We start from the raw sequence: 19,636 nt of genomic DNA, 5'->3' as shown, positions 1-19,636 counted from the left end.
CAATAGAATACAGGGAATTAACATATAAAAAGTGGAACAAACATAAAATCAGACAATAGGAAAGGAAATACCTTCCCAGGAAAGCTAACAATCGAAGTTTATATACTATAAGACTGACTGGATGTACAATCCAGTGATAGAAAAAAGTAAATAAGCAATGTCTAAGTGTAAAACCCCTTTGTATACATTTATGTGTACACGCGCCCCCTGGTGGATATAACGAGTTAACCTGCTCTGCATACCACTGTGGCAAAGTGTATTGATGGACATACTCTCTGGCCAATGGCTGAGAGCAGAAGAAAGAAATAAGCCCATTGGACCCTGAGGAGCTGGGATGTCATGGCAACAGGTGTGTGGAGATGCACAGGCAAGGAGGAACGAGCAGAGAGGGAGACCACACCAGAGAGAGGACCTGCCCAGAGGAGATGAAACAGCAAGGTCGCAGAGCCTAAAAGACCAGCAGGTTGGCAAGAGAGAGAGAGAACCTGTGCAAGTTGCAGTTCAAAGTTGTGAAAAGCCAGAAAGCAACTGTGAGATCATTCCTACGAACACATTAGTATCCTTTGTAAGTGCCCTGGGCATGACACCCATTGTAAATTAACAGGCCTATAACTATTTCAACTACATAAGGCTGAGGACCCGCTGCGGACGGCCCCTTACCTCATGCTTGTCTGTGCCCGCTGTCTCCTTCCGATGAGGCTCACTACGTGCTGTGACGCGTCAGCCGCCAGGGGATGCAAGAGAATTGCGATCCCGAGCGGTGACGCGTCACGGGGTGGACCACTCACGGACCACTTCACACAATGTTTCAAGGGCTGCTCCACAGTGGTCCCAACCACAGTGAAGCAAACAGAAAATAAATACCTTTACCGACAGAACAGACTGGGAATGTTAAATCTTGCACCGCATGAATTAGACCTTTTTCTAATATAGCGTATGTTTCCAACTGATATATTACATAGTATAGTCTACATGACATCTATTTGCCTGTTTTATATGTAGTAGATTCATATGTATCTATTCTCTCTGGACTCGCTATAAATATCTTTTTACCATTTATCTCAGTTATTGAGGTTTTTTTTTTTACCAAAACCCCTATTAAGATTTAACATTGTAACCTAATTGAAAACATTCTTGTTCGTTAACTACGGGTTGCACAACAATAGCTAATATTTTTTATGTTACTTTGAAACTAGACATAACTATGTGGACATCCATTGGATACCACAATTGTATTATTACTATTTGTATCAAGCATTGGCAAAGAAGTATTTCATATACTCTCTCAGATTTGTGTAAATATTTGTTTTTTATTAGGACAATTGCTAATATACATAATTATATTTCTACTTTATTGCACATATTCTGTTACCTGACTCCCCTGTGCCCTGAATCTATTTATTTATTGCTAATATCCTTTAGTTTTGATACATTTTATGTTTTCATGTATAGTTCTTTACTTTATGTTATAGCTTATAGGGATAACGAATGAGCCTTCAATTCAATAAAATACCTTTACAGTAAGATTAAACATAATATTTATTATCCATTAATCATTTTAAAAATGTATGCTTTTGTTTTTACACTATACACTGTGAAGGATAGAAATAGGTATGTTTTATAGCTATTATACTATTATAGTCACTGACTAGAATGGATAATCAGCTGCTATCCCTATGTCTACTGAATCCATATTATAATGAGGTGTGACATCTCTCTGATATCACTTGATACATAGTGAGTGTGACGTCTGTGTCAGAGAGATGGTGCCAAAGAAGTAAGCGTCTGTTCTGTTGGTATAATGTATTTATTTTCTGTTTGTTTCACAGTGGCTGGGTCACCTGTGTGAACCTGATGAAGGGTGTGGCGCCCCTGAAACATTGTGTGACGTGCTTCCTGTCTTGGTTTTCTGAAAAAAAAATATGGACTCCTGAATATAGTAATCTGGAGTAATATTTGTATGTGCAGCAGAGTATCGCTTCTATTGTAGTATATTGCACAGTATCTTCTTTGTATAATATAATCATTTTTGCTAGTACAATTTTTGGGGGGCCGTAAAAAGTTTACTTTATCAGAAGATGTGCAGCATGAGGCCCGCACTGAAACAGACAATGTATATATTTTATTCTGTTTTACATTTTTATGGCCCTGTAGTGAATTCACGTTGTGTGATTGTTGGCCATAATAGGCAAGTTATTCACTCTAGTAAACTGTTTACAGTTATATTAGAGGGCACTGGTATTTGAGAAATGTTCGCTCTCAGAGAATTCACAATATAGTTCCCTTTACAGTGCCGGGGGTCCGGCAGCATCAAAATGCCACGGCACCACCGCCACTCCTGTGTCATGTGACCAATCCTGGAACGATCACATTAATAGTAATAATAACTATTTATATAGCGCTTTTCTCTAAATGAGACTCGAAGCACTTCACAGTTACAAAAAGGAAAGTAAGAAAAGATGTAAGGTTATAAACAAGACCAAACACAAGGAAAAATACAATACAGGATGGGACGGTACTGTAGCTATTAAATGCCGGACAGGTTGTGGTTAATGAATTAAATGCCTGGATAAACAGGTAGGTCCTGAACCTGTTTTTATAGTTTCCAGAGTGGGGGCCTCTCAAACGGTACGAGACAGACTGTTCCAGGGAGTGGGAGCAGCGTGGCTAAAAGCTCGGGTCCCAAAGGAAGTCAAGGGGATTCTGGGAACTGTTAGGAGTCCTTCATCTGCAGATGGAAGTGAGCGAGTGGGAGTGTAGGGACTAGAAGCTCTGTCAGATAGAGGGGCCCTGGTCATGTAATGCTTTGAATGTTAACCAGACAATCTTGAAATAAATTCACCATGTTACAGGCAGCCAGGGCAGAGAACGGAGAGCAGTTGTTGTGTGGTAAAAACGGTGTGGTTAGTTAACAACCTGTACCAGCTGCCGGCGGCACACATGACTCGACTGGTACCCAGATGCCGGAAATGCAAGTGAAGTGTGCTCATATGGGTTCTCTAAAGCAGCGGTGCCCAAACTGGGGGGGCGACTTTTCTGGGGGGTCGCAGCGTTTACAGAGGTCCTGCTCTGAGAGCGTGAGGCCTCTGTAAACTTACTAACCTGGTTCCAGTCATGCTTCTCTATGACATGGCGACGGCAAATGACGCCCGTCGCCATGGAGACGTAACGTCAAACGTGCCGCGGGTCATGTCAAATGACGTCACATGACCCCGCAGCGTAATTTGACACAAGATTAGAGGGAGGGGGCGCGACGGAGCAGAGCAGGTAGCGGGGGCGCAGGCGCAGGGGAGTTTGCGCACCGCTGCTCTAAAGGTTAATTTCATATCATTTCTCAGTTTTTCAAAACATTAAATAGTTAAAAAGACGACAAGAATAATTTTTTTTATTGGATTCCTAAGAACTTGATTTTGAATGAATAAAAAGTATACAAAAATTTTTTTTTAGGTTCATCCCACATGCAATGAAAAAAATTCTGCCCTTGAAAAGTAGTGCTAGTGATTTCAAAAGCAATATCTAAATATCAGTATTTATAAAGAAATGAAAAACAACTCCTCATAGGGAATATTATATTACCAAAAAAGAAAACGAAGTGAAAACACACCAACGTGTATAGGGACAAGTTATGCTGAGAACGTCTTGTGTTTAAACCTCCTCAAGGTCTGTAGCTCGGTAAAGATGCATATAGGGGATTATTCATTAACTGCAACAGTGCCGATCGAAGCAATATGGCATCGACACTCCCATTACCTTCAATGGGAGTTTCCGTGTGATAGTGCCCCGATCGGCATTATCTCAGTTTAATGAATAACCCATGTAGTCTTCAAATAAAGATTGCTGCTATTTGATTAGGTCTGTGTCACATTAAGCCTTTTGGTGGGCACACCTGTAATGGTACAAAGTGCCACCGACATTTTGGTTTCAGGATCATATGATTATATTTATATTGATCACGTTTCTGATTTTGTTCTTGAGCTGCCCTGAATGAACGAAAAAACCCTCCCTTTGTATTCAGAACACTCCTCTTTCTCCTAGAGACTGAGCTACTAGCATGTCCAGGAACCAGAGGAGAGTACAAGGGCTGTGTGTGCTGTGAAACTTTGCTTCCTATCGCATGAGAAATTCATACCTTGCTAGGACTGAGCATTCTCAGTAACAGCAACTGAGGCCATATTCTCTTACGTTGCCCTCCCTAGCTGTGTTCGTTTACTACCACGTTAAAAAAGGCTTTTATTAGGTATTTATTTCAGCTGACAACAAGAAGCAGATATTGTGCACTGGGGTATGTTAGGTCAGACTAAAATCAAGGGGGGAAGAGTGAGCATACTTTTGAGTGGGAAAAATCATAAGCAAGGTTTAGCAGCTGCAGAGCTAGAGAAAGCTGAGCGTGTTAAGTATTTTCCCCTGAAGGTACTGCCCTTTCCCTGGTATTTGTGGAAGGAAAGGGTTAAGAGGCATGAGCGAGAGGAAGGAGCTATGAGACATGAGAGAGGAAGCGGTTAAGAGGCATTTGGGAAGTTAGCAGTTAACAGACATTAGGATGGAAGGGCTAAGAAGCATTTTGGAAGGTGAGAGTTAAAAGGCAAGGAAGGGGCTAGCAGACATGGGGATGGAGGGGTTAAGAGGTAAAGCGGAGACAGAAGTTAGAGACATGGGGAAGGAAGGGGTTAAGAAGCATGGGGGAAATGGATTAAAAGGAATAGGGAATGAAAGGATTAAAAGACACGGAAGTAGAAGGGGTTAAGAGGCATGAGGATGGATGGAGTTAACATACATGGGATAGGAATGGGTTTAAGAAGCATTTCAGAGGACGGGGTTAAGAGGCAGGGGGAGGCAGGGGTTAAAAATCTTATTAGCATAGGCAGTGGTCGACAAATCACCAAAAAATCTACTCGCCGAACAAAAAAAATCTACTCGCACCTAGTACCACACGTGTGCTGCTTAGGCCAATAGGAGCTCGCCACGATGTTAAATCCACTCGCCCGTGTCGTGCAAATGTATAGGTTTGTCGAACACTGAGCATAGGATGGAAGCGGGGGATCTCCAGAGCTGAACCAAATTAATTTCAGCTCTGGGGACCCCCTGCCTCTGGATTTACTTACCGCCGTGGGGATGCTGGTAGCCGCTCCGCCCTGCTGGCCAATGGGGAGCCGTTACGTCAGCAAGATTGGCTTCCTATTGGCCCGCGTGACTCGGGAGATTTAAACTTTGCTGAGATACAGGAACCCCCTACTGAGGTAAGGATCTCGGGAAGCAGGCGGTCCCTGGAGATGAAATGAATGGGGTTCACATGCGGAGACCCCCTGCTTCAATTCTATGATTAGTAAAAACTATAATAAAAAAAGCATGAATTGCTCCTTTAAGAGGCATTGGGGAGGAATGGGTTAAGAGGCATCGGGGAGGAATGGGTTAAGTGGCATGCAGAAGGAGTTAAGAGGTATAGGGGATGCAGGAACTGAGGTTCCCTGGAAGAGGAGGCGCATATTCTGAAGCAGGCAGAACAGTTGCTGGAAAAGATAGAGGAGGGAGAGTATTCCTGGAAGCTCTGAGAGGCTCATACACATGGCAGCTTCAAACGAGCACCACTGTGACCTCAGGTGCCGGCAGATAGGAATACTACCATATTAAATAATACAGCTATTTTTATTACCACTATATTACTATGATACCAGTATATTGCCTAAATCTACCCTGTTCCAGCTAGGGATGGGGAGCTACAAGATGCAGGGCCCTGTTTGACCTTCTCACAGGTAGCATTTTCTCATGCAGTAGCTCTGCCTACTAGATATCACTGCCTGTGAGTTTTTCCTATGCTGGACTATAGAAGTGGATACCAAGGGACCAGAAGATGCTAGACCAGGTTGACATTCTAACAAGTAGAATGTTCTCAGAGCTGTGTGTGTTGTAATCTGCTACCACAGCTTAGTTTGTCAACACATTCCTACCAGTAGGACCATTTCACAGGATAGCAATTTTTTTTCACACTACAGAAGTCTCTTTTGCTGTTCTTTGATGGCATACCAGCACTCAGATGATAAAATGTATCTTTAGAGTCACTGATACTGATTTTGAACGGGGTCTGCTATTTCTCTACTTTCTTAAAACAATCTGGCCATACAAGCTGGTAGTGAAGTGTGATGAAGCGGTAGGGTGATTGCAGTTTAAAGCAAATTGTGGAAGTTAAAAAGTGACATGCGCTGAGTCCTCATTTGCAAGTCCAATCCGAGTGATTCAATTCATAACGCACTGGTACAGGTTAGCACACCCAATTTGGCGTTCACTCCTATTGATGTTAATGAGAGTTCACGCCAGATTAGGTACTCTAACCCAGGGGGGCGCAAACTTTTTCCCTGCGCCCCCCAGCCGGCGGTTCCCCTATCTCCGCTCCCCCCATCACCCCCGCTTACCTCGGCTCCGGCGTCGACTCCGGCGTCATGACGTCACGTTGCCATAGCAACGTGACGTCACATGACCTTACAGCGTCATTTCAGGCCGCGCTGCCATGGCGACGCATGTAAGAAACAGCCGGAGCCAAGGTAAGTAAGGTTTACAGAGGCCCTGCAGCACCCCGGCCTTCGGGAAGCGCGCGGGTCCTCTGTAAACCCCGCGCCCCCCCCCACCCCCGCAGTCTCACGCCTCCCCTGGGGGTCGCGCTCCCCAGTTTGCGCATCGCTGCTCTAACCCGTACTGGCACTTGGTGAATCTGCCCTATGGAATAATTATAATAAAACACTGAGTTGTTAAAAGACGATAACACACCTGGGAAGCCCATGTAGGAGATGTCAATAATACACTTTGAAGTGTCATGTCTTTTCCCATTCCACTTGGAATCTTATCAGCCAGAACTTGGTTTTCTGTTCCTCTGTTCGTTTGACCGCCCTACTCTCTTCTCTCACACGGGGGCCTCAGTCACAAACCAAAGCCGGTGTATATTGCATTCAGTCATGTCACATGCCTTTAAAAGCTGCAGTAGTTGAGATTTACTGTCTGTGATGTATATACACGTAGATTAAAATAATCAATGTAGTCATAGCAAAGATTGCCTAGCCATTATGAGCTGCCGTGTTCATTATCAAGGCACAGAGTGAGCCTCTCATCTTGTGTCACAAAGAAGGCAAACGTTTTAACTACAAATATTAAATCCTATATTATTTTTCATTCTTAACAAAAAAACATATGTTTTTGTGCGAAACCAAAAAATGGTAATAGTAACACACATATAAAAAAAACATGAGGAAATATATGCATTCTAATGATTTTAAAAAAAATGGTGTTTTCAAATTGATTTTTTTTAGGTCATCAATCTTGGAACAAGTGACTGTCCACAAAGGCTCACACACAAATGCAGGAAATGAAAATGTTATTTTATTCTTTTTATGCTTCACGTAGCTCCTAGAATAATAATAAATCACATCTGTAATGACAACCAATATACCAGGTTTCATGCAGTGGCAAGTTTTTTCTTCACAGTTATACACGGTACGCCAAGACCTGGCAGCTATATCATGTCAATCCCACTTCATATACACGGTAATCCAGAACTGGCAGCTGTATCATGCCAATCCCACTTCATATACACGTTATCCAAGAACTGGCAGCTGTATCATGCCAATCCCACTTCATATACACGGTAATCCAAGAACTGGCAGCTATATCATGTCAATCCCACTTCATATACACTGTAATCCAAGAACTGGGATCTATATCATGCCAATCCCACTTCATATACACTGTAATCCAAGAACTGGCAGCTATATCATGCCAATCCCACTTCATATACACTGTAATCCAAGAACTGGCAGCTATATCATGCCAATCCCACTTCATATACACTGTAATCCAAGAACTGGCAGCTATATCATGCCAATCCCACTTCATATACACGGTAATCCAAGAACTGGCAGCTATATCATGCCAATCCCACTTCATATACACGTTATCCAAAAACTGGCAGCTGTATCATGCCAATCCCACTTCATATACACGATAATCCAAGAACTGGCAGCTATATCAATCCTACTTCATATACACGGTAATCCAAGAACTGGCAGCTGTATCATGTCAATCCCACTTCATATACACTGTAATCCAAGAACTGGCATCTATATCATGCCAATCCCACTTTATATACACAGTAATCCAATGTAACGCCTGTATGCCCACAGACCTGGCCAGTCCCCAGAACTGAGGTGGGTAAGGGTATAACACGCACCCACAGCAGTGAGGGCGTGCCCGGAGTGTGGTAATTAGCGTTGCCGGGCCTGGAGAGTAAGGGTTAATCGTTATACTTGCTGAGTCCGGGGTGCCAGAGGTCAGAGGGTTAATGTCCAAGAGCCAGAGTTCAGGGGCAGGAGAGAGCAGCGTAGTCAAGTCCAAAGCAGAGTCCAAGTTCAAACCAAGGGAAATCCAAACAGGGGCAGGGACAGGAATCAGAGCTGAAACAGACAAGGGAGCTAGGCATAGACACTGCACACACAGGAGCTACAGGAAAGCTATGCAGAGCAAGGAATGAAAGGACAGAGTGGGGTTATAAAGGAAGAAGGGCCAATAGAAGCAAGGGGTGGAGCAGGGGTTTGTCTGGGTGTTTGCAGGGATAGGTGCAGGTGAGCAGGGGAGGAGACAGGAGAGGAATCCACCGCAATAGCCTGCAGCCAGTGAGGGGCGGAGCCACAGTTGCGAGAGGGCTAGTAAAAGGTCGTGTGCCTGGGCGTGCGGCGTGCACTGAGGAGGAGCGGCTCGGCGTGAAGGAGGTAAGGGAGCGAGAGAGTGAAGGAGCGGAGCAACCAGGAGCGGTGGGACCTGAGGTGACGGGGGCACGCTGGGAGATGCGTGTCTCCTGATCCGTCACAGACGATTGGGTACGCACGCCTTCTGCGAGGCTACCGCGCGCGCGGCCCGATCGCGTGAGTGGATGTGCGGCGTGCGCCGCGGAGGGACGGCTATGTGAGGAGGGGGTGAGAGATTGAGGATGCAGGGATCCAGGGCAACAGAGCGGAGTGGGGTTTGAGGTGGAGGGGACGTGCTGAGAGGCACTTGTCCCCCGATCCATTACAGTACCCCCCCCTTGAGGATCGGACTCCGGACGATCCTCCCAAGGTTTGCGAGGAAATTTCCGATTAAACTGTCTAAGGAACACTGGAGCATGAACATGATGAAAAGGTATCCAAGAGCGTTCCTCTGGGCCATATCCCTTCCAGTGAACGAGGAACTGAAGTCTACCCCTGGACCAACGGGAATCAAGAATAGCCTTTACTTCGAATTTCTGCTGTCCTTGTATTACAATGGGATTGGGTCTCTGAGGACGATCCGGAAAATGAGCATTTCGGAAGAAAGGTTTGAGCAGAGACACGTGCAATACCGAGGGTATCTTCATGGTGGGAAGGAGCGAAAGTCGGTATGCTACCGGGTTGATGCGTTCAAGAACCTTGAAGGGACCCAAGAATCTAGGGGCCAGTTTCTGGGAAGGAGTTTTGAGCTTGATATTTTTTGAAGATAACCAAACTCTGTCACCCGGTTTGAATTCGGGGCCCACCAGACGTCGTCGGTCTGCTTGTGACTTTTGTCTTTGAACGGACCATCTCAAAGCTTTTTGAATCTTTTTCCAAGAGTTCTGTAGATTGGCAATGTGAGTATCTGCAGCAGGGACACCAGAGGGGAGGGAGGAGAGAGGAAGACTGCTGGGGTGGAACCCATAGTTAATGAAAAAAGGCGACTCTTGCGTGGACTCATTCTTCAATGAGTTAATACGAACTCTGCCCAGGGTAAAAGGTCCACCCAGTTGTCTTGAGATTCTGAGATGAAGCATCTGAGATACTGTTCCAAAGTCTAATTCATTCTTTCCGTCTGGCCGTTGGTCTGCGGGTGATAACCCGCGGAAAAGAGAAGTGAAATGCCAAGTCTCTGAGAGAACGCTCGCCAGAACTTAGAAATGAATTGAGTACCTCTGTCTGAAACAATGGAAAGTGGCACGCCATGTAACCTGAAAATTTCCTTAGAAAAAATGTCAGCCAAGGTAGCTGAGTTGGGAAGACCCTTGAGGGGTATAAAGTGTGTGTGCTTGGAAAACCTGTCCACTACCACAAGGATCGTATTCATCCCTTTAGAATTTGGAAGTTCCACAATAAAGTCCATGGAGATATGCTTCCAAGGCTGTTCCGGAATGGGAAGAGGCAGGAGGAGACCCAAAGGTTTGTGGCGGGAGGACTTGCTCTGAGCACAGACTGGACAAGCTCTGGTGAAATCAAAGATGTCTTTGTTCATTTTAGGCCACCAAAAGATCAGTTTGATAAGATCTACTGTCCTCTTGAAGCCTGGATGACCAGCGGATCTAGAAGAATGCCCCCAGTGTAAGATTTTATGGCGAAAACGTGGAGCAGCATACAACCGTCATTCTGGCACCTTAAATCTCCTAGGGACATGGGACTGAGCTTTATTGATCTCATCCAAGATATCAAAGTTATTAGCGGAAATAATATACATAGTGGGAAGGATTGTCTCTGACGATTCGTTAGATCCTTCTTCCAATGAGAATTGGCGAGACAGGGCATCGGCCTTGATATTCTTGGTACCTGGGATGTATGAAATTGTGTAATTGAAACGAGAGAAAAACAATGCCCAACTTGCTTGACGGGATCCCAGACAACGAGCCCCCTCAATGTACAATAAGTTTTTCTGATCGGTGACAATAGCTACTGGCTCTTTGGTACCCTCGAGTAGATGTCTCCATTCTTGGAGGGCTAATTTGATAGCCAAAAGTTCACGGTTCCTGACATCATAATTTCTCTGGGCAAAAGAGAACTTCCTGGAAAAGAAACCAAACGGATAGAGTTTCTCTTGTGGAGACGATCTCTGAGAGAGTACTGCCCCAGCTCCCACATCAGAAGCGTCTACTTCCAGTGTGAATGGAAGGGAAGTATCCGAATGTCTAAGGATGGGGCAGAGACGAAAGCTCTTTTAAGGAACTTGAAGGCTTTGATGGCTTCAGGGGACCATGCTGTCGGGTCAGCACCTTTCTTGGTCAGAGCGGTAATGGGGAGAGCAATAGTGGAGAAATTACGGATGAACTTCCGATAGTAGTTCGAAAAGCCAAGGAAACGTTGAACAGCTTTTAGGGAATTTGGCAACGGCCAATCGAGAACAGACTTCAATTTGTCAGGGTCCATGGTAAAACCTTTATCAGAGATTATATAACCAAGGAAGGCTGTAGAGGATTGGTGGAAGAGACATTTCTCCATTTTCGCGTAGAGGCGATTAGCACGGAGCCGAGAGAGTACCACCTTGGTGTGACGAATGTGCTCTTCCAGATTCTCGGAGAAAATGAGGATATCATCTAAGTACACGATGACAAAGGTTCCCAGAATGTCTCGGAAGATATCATTCATAAATTCTTGGATGACGGCAGGGGCATTGCAGAGGCCGAACGGTATCACAAGGTATTCGTAATGACTCGAACGCGTGTTAAATGCGGTTTTCCATTCATCACCGTCTCTTATCTGAATAAGATTGTAAGCTCCTCTCAGGTTGAGCTTGGAAAATATAGAGGCTCCTTGGAGCCGGTCAAAGAGTTCAGAAATTAGCGGAAGAGGATACTGGTTTTTAACTGTAATTTTGTTGAGCCCACGAAAGTCGATACAGGGTCTTAGAGAGCTATCCTTCTTTTTCACGAAGAAGAAACCTGCCCCGGCGGGTGAGGTGGAATTCCGAATAAAGCCTTTTTCGAGATTCTCCTGGATGTAGGTTGCCATCGCCTCGGTCTCGGGCACTGATAAGGGATACGACTTAGATTTGGGAAGTATGGCTCCAGGAATTAATTTGATAGGGCAGTCGTATGAACGATGAGGGGGTAGAATCTCCGCCTGGGTTTTGTTAAAAATATCTAAGAACTCATGGTATACCTTCGGCAAGGTGGAGAGAGAAGAAGAAGGAGTGGTGTCGAGGCCAGCGAGTACGGCAACGGGAGGAGTGACCGTCTTCTCCACAGTAGAAGCCCATTGGATCGGTAATTCATTGGTCCAATCCACACGTGGGTTGTGAAGCTGAAGCCACGGCAATCCCAGAATAACCTGGACAGTAGGAGAGTGGAAGATATCGAAAATGATTACCTCAGTATGACCATCCGTGGTGGGCAGGGTAAGCAGGATAAATTCCCAAATGATGAAAGCAGGTTGGAGCGGTCGACCGTCTATAGTCTCCAGGCCGATGGGAGACTTTTTCTTGACTAACAGGATTTGGTTTGTGTTGGCAAAGTCGTGATCCAGGAAGTTACCACCAGACCCAGAGTCGATGAAAGCTTCAACCTCTACCTTAAGATTAGGAGCCACCAAAGTTATGGGGAGCAGGATCCTCTTCGGTAGTTCTTTGGGGGGAGAGGGGCAAGGAGAAATGGTACCCAGTAGAAGCCCCTCTACCTTTACTGGGCGTTCTCGTTTCCCGGTTTCACACGGCAGTGACGAAGTTGGTGTTCCGGTGAGCCACAGTAGTAGCAGAGACCCTCTTCGCGGCGTCGTGCTCTCTCAGTGGCCCGGACCTGCTGGCTACCGATTTGCATCGGTTCAGGAGCGTCCAACGCAGGAAACGCCAAAGGAGGAGACCTAGGGGAGACAGGCAAGGACGACAGAGAACGGGAACGGTGACGCTCGTGGCGTCGTTCTTGAATGCGTTGATCCATCCGGATGCTAAGGGAGATGAGATCCTCTAGAGATGAGGGACGAACATGAGCTGTAAGGTCATCCTTGAGGGATTCAGACAAACCGTGCCAGTATGCGGCGGCGAGAGCTTCATCGTTCCACTGGGTCTCTGCGGCGATGGTGCGGAACTCCACCGCGTATCTTGCAGCCGACCTGCGAGCCTGGGAGAGATGAAACAAGGAAGAAGTGGCAGTTTCCCTACGCCCTGGTGTGTCAAAGGCCTGCTGGAACTCCTGCCGGAATTTGGGGTAATCTTGGGTTATGTCAGGTCTGTGTTCCCAGAGAGGGGAAGCCCAAGCAAGAGCATCGCCAGTGAGCAGGGCATAGACGTATGCTACTTTAGTACGCCCAGAGGGAAAGTGAGACGGGGACATTTCAAATTGGACGTCACACTGATTCAGGAATCCCCGGCAAGTAAGGAGGTCCCCATCATACCGATTGGGAGGTGTAATACGTGGTTCCGGATTGCCCATAGCTATTGGGGCCAGGGGTGATGGTTCAACTGGGGGATCCCGTAGTGTGAGATCGGAAAGTCTTTGGGTAACAGTGGTGAGTTGATCACTTAAAAATTGCAATGTTCCATAGAAACACCTTGGCCCACCTCAGGGGGGTCTGCATTTGTTGGGCTCTGCATAATGTAACGCCTGGCCAGTCCCCAGTACTGAGGTGGGTAAGGGTATAACATGCACCCACAGCAGTGAGGGCGTGCCCGGAGTGTGGTAAGTAGCGTTGCCGGGCCTGGAGAGTAAGGGTTAATCGTTATACTTGCTGAGTCCGGGGTGCCACAGGTCGGAGGGTTAATGTCCAGAAGCCAGGGTTCAAGGGCAGGAGAAGGCAGCGTAGTCAAGTCCAAAGCAGAGTCCAAGTTCAAACCAAGGGAAATCCAAACAGGGCAGGGACAGGAATCAGAGCTGAAACAGACAAGGGAGCTAGGCATAGATCAGGCCTGCACAACATACGGCCCGCGGGCCGCATGCGGCCCACCTGGCCTCTCTGTGTGGCCCGCGATGACTGGCCGGGTGCCAGTTAATTAAATAAGTAAATTTTCAATAGCTGGAGATCAGAGCATGTGTGTGTGTGTGTGTGTGTGTCTCTGTAACGGGCTGCAGGGGGGTGGGGGTGGGAGTGAAAAACGGGCTGCAGGGGGGGTGGGAGTGAAAAACGGGCTGCAGGGGGGGCGGTGGGAGTGAAAAACGGGCTTCTGGGGGGGAGTCAAAAACGGGCTGCTGGGGGGGATGGGAGTGAAAAACGGGCTGCTGGGGGGGGGAGTCAAAAACGGGCTGCAGGGGGGGGGAGTCAAAAACGGGCTGCAGGGGGGGGGGAAGTAAAAAACGGGCTGCAGGAGGGGCGGTGGGAGTCAAAAACGGGCTGCAGGGGGGGTGGGAGTCAAAAACGGGCTGCAGGGGGGGGAGTGAAAAACGGGCTGCTGAGGGGGTGGGGGTGGGAGTGAAAATGGGGTGCTGGGGGGGGGGAGTGAAAAATGGGCTGCTGGGGGGGTGGGAGTGAAAAACGGGCTGCTGGGGGGGAGTGAAAAACGGGCTGCTGCAGGGGTGCGGGAGGCAAACGGGCTGCTGTGGGGTGGGGCAAACTGGGTGGTGTGGTGGGGGGAGAAGGGGTGGGGGGAGAGGGGGGAGAGAGAGGAGGCAGAAGGGAGAGAGAGGGGGGAGAAGGGAGAGAGAGGGTGGGTGAAGGGAGAGAGAGGGTGGGTGAAGGGAGAGAGAGGGTGGGTGAAGGGAGAGGGAGGGGGGAGGATGAGGAGGGGAGGGGTGAGGTATGAGGAGGGGGAGATGTAATGCTTTTTTCTGTATCACAATAAGAAAACAGTTAAGTAAAAGTTGCGCGCTAAAAGATATTTTTTCATGGTAGGTGCACTATGGGTTCGGGGAGTGGGGGGCCTGTTCCTTTCATTTGTCCCGGGCCCCATGATTTCTGTTGGGGACCTGTGGGTGATGTGAGGTGCAGGGGGGCGATTGGAGGTACAGGGGGTGGTCATTGGTGGTGCAAGGGGGGGTGATTTGAGGTGCATGGGGGGTGATTTGAGGTGCAATGGGGGGTGATTTGAGGTGCAATGGGGGTGATTTGAGGTGCAAGGGGGTGATTTGAGGTACAAGGGGGGTGATTTGAGGTGCAGGGGGGGTGATTTGAGGTGCAGGGGGGTCATTGGAGGTGCAGGGGGGGTCATTGGAGGTGCAGGGGGTCATTGGAGGTGCAGGGGGTGATTTGAGGTGCAGGGGGGGTTATTGGAGGTGCAGGGGGTCATTGGAGGTGCAGGGGTGGTGATTTGAGGTGCAGGGGGGTCATTGGAGGTGCAGGGGGGGTGATTTGAGGTACAAGGGGGGTGATTTGAGGTGCAGGGGGGGTCATTGGAGGTGCAAGGGGGTGATATGAGGTGCATGGGGGTGATTTGAGGTGCAAGGGGGGAGAGTGATGTGAGGTGCAAGGGGGGAGAGTGATGTGAGGTGCAAGGGGGGAGAGTGATGTGAGGTGCAAGGGGGGAGAGTGATGTGAGGTGCAAGGGGGGAGAGTGATGTGAGGTGCAAGGGGGGAGAGTGGTGTGAGGTGCAAGGGGGGAGAGTGATGTGAGGTGCAAGGGGGGAGAGTGATGTGATGTGAGATGCAAGGGGGGAGAGTGATGTGAGGTGCAAGGGGGGAGAGCGATGTGAGGTGCAAGGGGGAGAGGTATGTGAGATGCAAGGGGGTTGGGATGTGTGTGCTGTGCAGGGGGATATTGTGTGTTTGATGTGGAGGGGGAGTATTGTGTGTATGGGTGAAGGGGAGAGATGGGGGTATGAGAGATAGATAGGGAGTATCGCAAAGGTTGATAGTGAGGGGTTCTGGGGGAGATATGAGGATGATGATGAAGGGTGCTAGGGGAGATATGAGGATGATGATGAGGGGTGCTGGGGGAGATATGATGATGATGAGGTGCTGGAGGAGAGATGATGATGATGGTGATGATGATGATTTTACCCGTGCGGCCCAATTTTTTTTTCCTTGGAGCAGTTCGGCCCTTCACACTTTATGAGTTGTGCAGGCCTGGCATAGATACTGCACACACGGGAGCTACAGGAAAGCTATGCAGAGCAAGGAATGAAAGGACAGAGTGGGGTTATAAGGGAAGAAGGTGTAAGGATTCAGGAGTCACGCCGCTTGCGGCATGCTCCTCACTCACCTGCAGCCCTGCCAGGGTCTCCCGCGGCTCACACGGATTCCTCCTCTAAGACGCCGAGCTCCGTTTCCCCTGTGCGCGCGCGCGCACGTCAGTCCCCTTCTTCTGCCCTCGGTTCAGGGCGTGTGCCCGCGCACGCATCCACAGGCGCAGCCACATGGAGGCACGGCCACACAGAGGCGCACCAGCCTCTTAAAGGCACAGTACCCTTTTCCAATGCTGCAATTCAATACACCAATTCTTCTAGGATCTATAGCTCCTCCTCCAGGAACTCATCTAGACCTATCCCTGTCTCAGCCTGGCCCATTCACACACCCCCACCTTGCTACTCTGCCATTGGACCCTCTTGCCTATATATACCCTGCAGCTTCATTAACTCGTCGGCTGAGCATAGAACCAGTTGTTCTCTTCACTCTCTGCCTCCCTAGTCCTGTCTTGTCCTATCTTGTTTTGCAGTCTTCCTCGTGTACCGAACCGGCTTCCGCTACGTCTACCCGCACCTCTGGCATCCCGAACTCGGCATACGGCAACACGACTCTCCGCACCTCTGGCATCCCGATCTCGGCAAACGGTAAACGACAACGTCCCTCTCTCTAACCCTGGACTTGGCAAAGAGTACCCTCTACCATCCGTACCTCTCCTGCCCCGATCCGGACTTCCAGACCACTCTACTCTCAAGACGTGCCCTCGTGGCTGTGGGTGGCGTTATATCCTATCCCACCTCAGCCCCGCGGTCCAGTCTCGTTTGTGGTGAGCACGCCCTGACAGAAGGGCCGTAAGAAGCAAGGGGTGGAGCAGGGGTTTGTCTGGGTGTTTGCAGGGATAGGTGCAGGGGAGGAGACAGGAGAGGAATCCACCGCAATAGCCTGCAGCCGGTGAGGGGCGGAGCCACGGTTGCGAGAGGGCTGGTAAAAGGATCGGGTGCGCGCGCACCGATCGTGTGCCTGGGCGTGCGGCGTGCACTGCGAATGAGCGGCTCGGCGTGAAGGAGTTAAGGGAGCGACAGAGTGAAGGAGCGGAGCAACCAGGAGCGGTGGGACCTGAGGTGACGGGGGCACGCTGGGAGATGCGTGTCCCCTGATCTGTCACAGACGATTGGGTACGCCGCCTTCTGCGAGGCTACCGCGCGCGTGGCCCGATCGCGTGAGTGGATGTGCGGCGTGCGCCGCGGAGGGACGGCTATGTGAGGAGGGGGTGAGAGATTGAGGAGGCAGGGAACCAGGGCAGCAGAGCGGAGTGGGGTTTGAGGTGGAGGGGACGTGCTGAGAGGCACTTGTCCCCCAATCCGTTACATCCAAGAACTGGCAGCTATATCATGCCAATCCCACTTCATATACACGGTAATCCAAGAACTGGCATCTATATCATGCCAATCCCACTTTATATACATGGTACTCCAAGAACTGGCATCTATATCATGCCAATCCCACTTTATATACATGGTACTCCAAGAACTGGCATCTATATCATGCCAATCCCACTTTATATACATGGTACTGCAAGAACTGTTAGCTAATCCCACTTCGTATTCATGGTTTGACTATGCCAATGTCCCAATTCCAAACTAGTGGTGAATGCAAATTTTTCCTAAAAAGTTGCCCATTTCGAATAGATGGATATGTAGTAGTGGGGATCGTAAATGGGCATTATAACATTATGTACTAAAGAGAATACATGTATCGCAGTGCTTTGCATCTGCTTTGGTCTGCTTGTGCCAGTCAGAAATGTGCGGAGTAGTTATTTGAGTTACAGCATGAGTTGATGGGCACAGTATTATAATGGGATGTATCAAACTTCGGCTCTGTAGCTACCTTTGTGCTTCTTTTTGGTTTGCTAAACTCTGAGACAAGCTGAATGTTAGATATGAGAAACTCAAATTATACGTTTCGATTATACATTTGACAGGAAAGAAAATTGTCGAAGTGCAAGATTTGTGCATCCTGTCAAGGGGCAAATTGCAGCATCTTGATACATACGGTAGCCCCATAATGTCTTTGAGTTGGCTTGTTAAAAAGTTGCATGCGAAAGGAGAAATACTGTACAATGAAATGAGCTCTAAACCACCTAGATTCTGAATCTACTCGTGTCCTTTGTTACTCTCTGTTACAGTTATGCTACTTCCTATTGTGGGGAAGCTTGGTTTGGCTGAGAACCAGCAACACCTACTTTCTGTTTGAATTGCTATATATAAGGAGTAGGATACTATTGCTCACCATTCAGAGCTCGAGCTGAAGCACGTAGATTGTTCACAGCAAAAGCAAAGGTAAGACTTTGATACACTTATTCACTAAATGCCTTCTTACAGGTGAGTAAATGAAATAACCTACAGATATAGTAGATTTTATTGCACCCGATAACTGAACATATCTCATTATAATGCAGACTATCAGAGAGTTGCCATAGGATTCAATGGCAGTGATAACGCAGAATACCACAGAATATCCCATCATAATCGTTGCGGGTACAATAACCTTTGCTACATCTGCACATGTACAGTATGCTTTATCGCAATTAAATAATTGAAGCTTTTTTGATGAGCTTTCATAATGCAGCAGAGCACATTTATCTGAGAAACAAAGTATTTATAATCGCCTTCAATATATTAATATAAGGTGTATTGTTCTGCAAATCCTAAATGTGGGGCAATTAGCATTGGTTCTTTTTAGTGAAATACTGGTTTGTTTTTTTCATATGCTTCTATTTCATTGCTGTAAAAAAAAAACTTTAATGCTGATAATAGTGGGAAGCAACAAGCAATTTGTTAATACCAACTAAAATGCACTGTACAAATGGTGCACATTTGTAAGAAATGTTGGAGAGAAAAACGACAGAAAAGGAAGGTTCGCCTTTGTAGTTATTGCTACACACATTAAATCTGATAATGATTTTTTTCTATGATCGTTCCTTCTTGAAATAAGGAAGTACAGCTACGTGACTCCGTGCACGGCTTCAATGAGGTTAATCACCAACCTCCAATGCAAAGTCTTTCTAACAAACGATAAAGGGTGTGATGAGACATGCGTGGGCCAATTGTGACAGCAGACTTCAGTGCTACACGATCCTAAATTCAAACGATTCGTTTGTTGTGGCGTTTTCGAGGAATTACAGTAAGAGACAGAAAACAAAGAAGATATATACATGTTATGCTAATAGTTTATTTGCACCCGTGGATTTCACCCTTTTTGCGCATGATGATGATGATGATGATGATGATGATGAAATATATGCCATGTTCTCTTCTCTTCCCTCTTTTCTTTTCCTTTGTAGTGGGGGAATATCAGACATTTTTTCCTGAAGAGAAGAAGTTCTTTTTTAACATCATATAAACAATGTTGTTTATGATAATGTGTGTATGTAGTGGAAAAAGATTTCAAGAAATTGAAAACGTGTTAAATTTGGGGCAAAGCTTTTTGAATGTCATTTTAAAAACAATGATATAATTTGTAATATTTATTTTTCATGAAGAAGGGGTTTTGTATTTTGTATTTGTAGAATTGCATTTGTGTATTTATAAATAAATAAAAGAAGTGCTGTATTTGTACCACAATTTGGTTAAGGAGCAGTCCTCCCTTATTTTTATCACCCCCTTTTTTACATGGGTTGGAAGGGGGGTTCCCAGAGCTGGGGTGCTATTTTCAGCACGGGGGACTCCCTGGTTCCTGAGATACATTGCTGTAAAGGTAACGCTGGTACTGTCCTCTTCAGGGAAAACAATATGGCAGTTTCACCGCGTTACACAAGCCAATAGGAGGTCGCAACATCATTTGTCGCAGTTTTCTGT

General features: G+C 47.2%; 1 protein-coding gene across 2 annotated transcripts in view; it reads left to right on the top strand.

Moving 5' to 3' along the window:
- The first annotated feature begins 18,035 nt into the window (after positions 1-18,035).
- The window catches only part of LOC142487122 (cytochrome c oxidase subunit 4 isoform 1, mitochondrial-like), a 69,923-nt gene continuing 68,322 nt past the window's right edge, over positions 18,036-19,636 (top strand). Inside the window, exons 1-2 of one of the 2 annotated variants that reach the window (XM_075585851.1) lie at positions 18,080-18,118; positions 18,774-18,962. The gene's annotated coding sequence lies outside the window, so the exon portion shown is untranslated. Of the gene's footprint in view, positions 18,119-18,773; positions 18,963-19,636 lie in introns of both variants that reach the window. The other variant, XM_075585850.1, reaches the window with a different exon arrangement.

The sequence above is a fragment of the Ascaphus truei genome, chromosome 2 (genome assembly GCF_040206685.1).
Source record: "Ascaphus truei isolate aAscTru1 chromosome 2, aAscTru1.hap1, whole genome shotgun sequence".
Taxonomy (NCBI): Eukaryota; Metazoa; Chordata; class Amphibia; order Anura; family Ascaphidae; genus Ascaphus; species Ascaphus truei.
This window is presented reverse-complemented; position numbering and strand designations above follow the sequence as displayed.